Source organism: Chiloscyllium punctatum, chromosome 32 (assembly GCF_047496795.1).
Source record: "Chiloscyllium punctatum isolate Juve2018m chromosome 32, sChiPun1.3, whole genome shotgun sequence".
Taxonomy (NCBI): Eukaryota; Metazoa; Chordata; class Chondrichthyes; order Orectolobiformes; family Hemiscylliidae; genus Chiloscyllium; species Chiloscyllium punctatum.
The window spans coordinates 13,236,784-13,243,028 of record NC_092770.1 but is presented as its reverse complement, the minus strand read 5'-3'; the positions used below and the strand labels follow the sequence as shown (position 1 = coordinate 13,243,028).

Genomic DNA, 6,245 nt, shown 5'->3' with positions numbered 1-6,245 from the left:
TTGTGCCGGCAACCTCTGTACTAACTGAGTTAAGTGGACAATACTAGACAAGCAAAAAATATATAGACAGCTAAAAATGATAAATCTTTGCCCATGTCATAATTCTTTGATTATGTTTATTGTCTTGTGTATTCATGTTGCTGACACTCCTTACTTAACTTCCAAACATCCATGTCCCATTCTATGGACTAGTGTTGAGCATCCTTTGCTGCATTTAAATACTTTCTGTCAACTACCTTTTGAGCACTCATTTGATCATTGCATCTTAATCACTTGGCATGTTCATCAGCGTAAATGTGCTATATAAATTTAAATTCTTGTGTTCAGAAATGGTCAACATTTTGATTCCACACATTCAAAAACCTTTGGGAAAGAAATCTGCTCTCCTCACCTGACCTGACATACATGTGACTTCAGATCCCCAACAGTATGTTTGGCCTAGTAAATCACTCAATTCACGGACAATTAGGGGTGGGTCACTAAATCTTGTTTGATCTTGTTTGTAACACCCATATTCCATCAACGAATTGAAAATAAACGTGTATTGTTTTCTGTTGTCCACACTTTATATTCTCTATGAAGTTCAATAACCTCCATAATATCCTCCAATAATATTTTGCCTTAAGAAGCTGTCAAACATGACTCTTGTGACCTTTTTCTTGGGCTCGGGATGATCAGAAGCTCTCCTTATGTAATGCCTTCAGGCTAGTCCACCTTAATTAGCTTTCGTGCCTAAAATAACTGGGATCAGCTGTACTGTCATTCCAATATGCAGCTGCAGGGTCTGAGCAGCTGTCAACAGAGCCAGCGACATGCAAATCATAGGTGAGTCCTGATTAACTTGAAACAAATAGCTTCTGTAAAAAGCATTAACAATGAAACTCAATGCGTGAGTATGGTTTCTGCTTGTTTGGAAAGGAGTCAATGTTGCAAACATTTCTCTGGCGTAATTATGATGGCCTGTATCATTTTCATTTAATATATTGTACTTATCTCCAGTTTCTTTTATTTTGTCAGTAAGCCAGTCTACCACTTTATTGAGAGTTCAAATATTGCCCAATATTTCATTGCAAGAGAAATCAGTCCTTTTTTTTATAGCAGCTTACTTCTTTGGCAGCAGGATATTTCTCCTTGACCTTTTGTCCACTCAGAATTGGTCTTGACTTCTGAGTAACCGAAGCATTACAGAACAAAAGCATAACAAATCAAGATGGGACTGGCACTCTGAGAGGAGGAATTAAAAGAAAATTCACAAGACATATAATCTGTTGTTTATTAATTAATCTTTACATTTAACTCAATTAATGAGTTAAAATTGTTACGCATTATAGACACTTATAGATATTAGAGATTTATTCATATTCTACTGTTCAAGCTGAGTAGTGTCAATGCTCAGAAAGTAGTTTGGAATATCATTTGGAACTAATGTCATGAAGACATTTCATATTAAACCTAATTTATTTTTCTTGTAAAGCTTGAAAGCACAAACAAGGAGATGACAGTACCATAAAAATGAGAGAATGGTTCCAGTGCATGTAAAGGCCATTCAACCTATCTTGTCCATGTTATTCTTCCACAAGAACAATTAGTCTAGTTTCACACTTCTGCCTTTCCAATGGCCTTGTTTCCATTTTAGATGGTGATCTAATTCTTTTTTGAAAGTAAGGATTGCTTGTGCTGTCAGCACATACAGTACTCAGTAGTTACTGATTTTTGTTTAAATTCTGTAAATTTATCAGATATTTTCATTTTTTTATATAATTTGTTCACACTCTTTCTTAAATTAATAAAACTTGTTCACTCTCTATTTTTTAAATAAATAAAATAAGGCATATGACAAATGTACTACTGCAGAAAATCTATAAATTGTAGTGCAAGCAGAGAAATAAAGTCAAACCAGCACCAGTAGCAGCAGGAGAAATGGTAGCAGCACCAATAGCGGTGTTCTTGTTAGCTAGGAGAGAGTGAGGACTACAGGTGCTGGCGATCAGAATCGAGAGTATGGTGCTGGAAAAGCACAGCAGGTCAGGTAACATCCGAGGAGCAGGAGAAGTGAAATCTTGGGCAAAAGCCCTTCATCACAAATTCCCTGATCAGCCCTTCCTGATGAAGGGCTTTTGCCTGAAACGTCGATTCTCCTGCTTCTCAGATGCTGCCTGACCTGTTGTGCTTTTCCAGCACCACACTTTTAGTCTCTGTTCTTGTCTGCTGCATGCCCCTCTCCTCGACAAAGGTGATGAATGCAGAGCCACAAAATGTGAGACCCCAACATAGTGTCTAAAGATGAAGGAATAACTCTCTGAGCATATGTGAGCAGCAATGCCTTGAAGCTCAGGCTTTTATTGTAGGTCTTTAATGGCATCTGCAGCCTCCTAGAGCAAGACCTTCTTTCCTTGGGCCAGGTGGGCTCCCATTACAATGTTGGTCAAGATGGCTATCATTGGAGGTCTACCTCATAACTCCCACACTCCTTCCCCACATCCCCATCCTCTCTGACACCAGGGACTGTACCTGAACCCAAACTTGTGCACTCTCTTCTTCTGCAAGTGGAAGAAGCAGAGATTGCAAGTATTAGAAATGGATTTTGTGGGGAAAAAGGGAGGATAGCTTTTGTGTAAAATGCCTATGGGTATGTAATGGCACAAGCTTAAAGTTAAATATGAGCATTGCTTGTTGAGATGGAGTTAGGCCATAAGACCATAAGACATAGGAACAGAAATTAGGCCATAGAGCCCATTGAGTCTGCTCTGCCATTCAATAATGGCTGATAAGTTTCTCAATCCCATTCTCCCTTTTTATCCCTGTAACCATTAATCTCCTTGATACTCAAGAACCTATCTCTTACAGTCTGAAATATACTCAATGACCTGGCCTCCACAGCCTTCTGTGGCAATGAATTCCATAGATATGAGGAGTTGTGAGGAAGCAAGATAAAGAAGAATGAGTAAAGCCTCAAGTTGTGTCATTCAAGAATGTAGTATTTGGTCACTCACCTTCCCACCCTCCTGAAAACATAGGAGTAGGCCATTCAGCCCCTTGAACTTGCTTGATATTCTAGATCATATTCATAACTGAGCTTCCACAACCCTCTGGGGTTAAAAATTCTTCACTACCTTCTGAGTGACAAAATTTCTCATCTTTATCCTAAATATCTTGTTCCTTATTCTGAGACTGTGTCCCTGAGGCATGGTACATCGGGGAAACTGAGCAAAGGCTACGACAACGGATGAATGGGCACCGTACAACAATCAACAGACAGGAGGGTTCCCTCCCAGTTGGGGAACACTTCAGTGGTCCAGGACAGTCGACCTCGGACCTTCGGGTGACCATCCTCCAAGGTGGACTTCGGGATAGGCAGCAGCGAAAAGTGGTCAAGCAGAGGCTGATAGCTAAGTTCAATACCCATAGGGAGGGCCTCAACTGGGACCTTGGGTTTATGTCACATTACAGGTGACCACCATTGCACTAAACACACACACAGACACTCCTACACACACACACTCTCTCTCTCACACACACAGGCACTCCTGTACACACATACATAGGGACACACATATACATAGATGTGCACACAGACACCCACACACACCCTTACAGACACACTCACTCATGCACCCCCTCACAGACTTAAGACACTCTACACTCACCATACACACATACACTTTCTCAGACTCACAACCCCCAACCCAGACAGACAGACAGACAGACAGACACACACACACACACACACACAGACACACACAGACAGACAAAGACTCACATGCACACATATATTTTGTGGGGTGAATTTGTATTTGCAGAGTTACATTGTACTTTGCTTAAAAACTGCATGCATTCATGTAGAACTCTGTTATCTCACTTTTTAGATTAGAATCAATCTCAACATCATGGCATTGACAGAGAACACAGGGGGCCAACACCTTCAACATATTGTCTAGCTATCACCCATTGTTAACAGCTAACCTGAGAATGCGACTTTAAAAAGACGATTTTGTGATTTACACATGAAAGAAGTGAAACTATCATGGTATTCAAACAGATGAAAGACTTAACAGACAATCAATTTTTCAATGTATAATTTCAGTTACATCACACTGTAAATTTTTGCTGTAAATTCTGTGTGTTAGGATTGAGCCCCCCACTACCACCTGATGAAGGAGCGATGCTGTGAAAGCTAGTGTGCTTCCGATTAAACCTGTTGGATTATAACCTGGTGTTTTGTGATTTTTAACTTCATACACCCCAGTCCAACACCGGCATCTCAAAATCATAAGGAATATCTGTTCTGCATCTTCTCTGTTTAGCCTTTTACGAATTTGGTAAGTTTCAGTGAGATCACCTCCCACTCCTCTCAATGCTGGAGCCTCTTCAATCTGAAAGGACAGTTCTTCCCTCTTTGAAATTAGTCTGAAAAACCTCCATTACACTTCCTCCACTCAAAGTATATCTTTCCTCAGGTAAGTAGAGCAAAGCTACACACAGTATTTAAGATGCAGTCTCAATCTGTAGCTGTACAATTGAAGCAAGACATCTTTCCTCCTGTATTCAAATTTGTAATAAAGGTTTCAATACCATTTGGCTTCCTGATTGTTTGCTGCATTTGCATGTTAGCTTTTAGTGACTTATGAACACTTCCCACCCCCTTACCATTTAAGGAAAGTTCTGCATGACTGCTTCTTCTACCTTATCACAGTATTCACTTGCTTTCACTTGATCCAACTACTAGCAACAACAGGTCAACATGCTCTGGAAGTCTTCAATCCACAGTGGATTCCTTCACTAGATTATTTTGTGACCATTGAATTCTTTAAGCAATGCATCATACTTCATCATACTTTAGTCCACATGCTGTCTTACTAGAACAAGAGCTATTGGACTTCCAGCATTCAAAAAAAATGTTACTGCTCCTTCACATCTCTACTTGTAGCACTGAAGCTACAAGCTCCTGAACTCCCACGTCTAAACTGATTGTGGTCCCTCTGTGTTATTGAATGCTCGAGGTATAGCTAAGTGTCTACTGAAGCTGCCAACCCTATGGACAAAAGCACTTTATCATCTCGAGTGGGTACTTGAGTTGACCCTGTTTACTGTCAAAATGTTTCATTTGACTATAATATTGCTGACTTGTAGCTTGGCTTCCCTTTTCAGGTGTGTCCCATGAACCCTGTTCTAACTTCAGATCACTGCTCTGCAGATTCATGGAGAAGCATGATCCCATTTTTCCCCTGCTTTGCCACTCTCCTGATGCCTAATACAATGAAGCGCAGCTCGCAGGTGCCACGGTGGGTTTTGAAAGGTAGTGCAATGGCAAGGGATGCTGGTCTTATGGCAGACCCCCGCTGGATGGCGAGTTCCTCTATGAACGGCACATGGCAGGACAGGGCGGAGCTAACATTATATTCTCGCTGAGAGGGCTCAACCAGCAGTCAGTGCAGCAAGTTTGTTCAGATGTGTGTTAGAATCACTCTATATAACTTAGTGCCACATGCACTGAGTCAAAAAAGGGTAAGATTCAGTCCATATTTGCCATTTCAATGTTAAAACGGAAGTATAGTTAAGGAAAAAGAGTTATGGCACTGTGATTATGTTGTATATGACATTACAAAGTATTCCTTTGACCTCCTTGTATCTTCTCTATGACTGTCACCTTGGTTGTAGCACCAGGAGAAAATCTTGTCTCTCATTTCTGTCTGTCATGTCAAGATGGCAAGATTGTCGTTTCTAAATTCTAAGTAAAAGGGCCAGCGTCATTCAGGATTAGTGATGGAAATGAGTGGAAAGAACCCTAAAGTACATTGCTACCAGGTTAACAAAGGCACAGCAAGTGAGCTATCAAGATTAGAAAACCTAAGGTCAGAAGGTCAGAACTGCATGCTTAATTATGAAATTTTCAATTAAATGTAAAGTTACAACCCAGGTGATACACATACAGGTCATTGTGCCATATTTGATAGTTACAGGTGAGGTACCAGAAGACTGGAGGTTGGTTAATGTGGTGCCACTGTTTAAGAAGGACAGTAAGGACAAACCAGGGAACTATAGACCAGTGAGCCTGACCTCAGTGGCAAGCAAGTTGTTGGAGGGAATCCTGAGGGACAGGATGTACATGTATTTGGAAAGGCAGGACTTATTAGGGATAGTCAACATAGCTTTGTGCGTGGGAAATCATGTCTCACAAACTTGATTGAGTTTTTCGAAGAAGTAACAAAGAGGATTGATGAGGGCAGGGTGGTAGATGTGATCTA

The 6,245-nt window shown here is 40.6% G+C and overlaps 1 long non-coding RNA gene across 1 annotated transcript; it reads left to right on the top strand.

The window, feature by feature from the left end:
* The first annotated feature begins 764 nt into the window (after positions 1-764).
* Positions 765-4,209, top strand: LOC140458303 (uncharacterized). The gene is made up of 2 exons (XR_011953470.1): positions 765-825; positions 3,867-4,209. It is a non-coding gene; the product is annotated as an uncharacterized lncRNA (long non-coding RNA).
* The last annotated feature ends 2,036 nt before the right edge of the window (positions 4,210-6,245 follow it).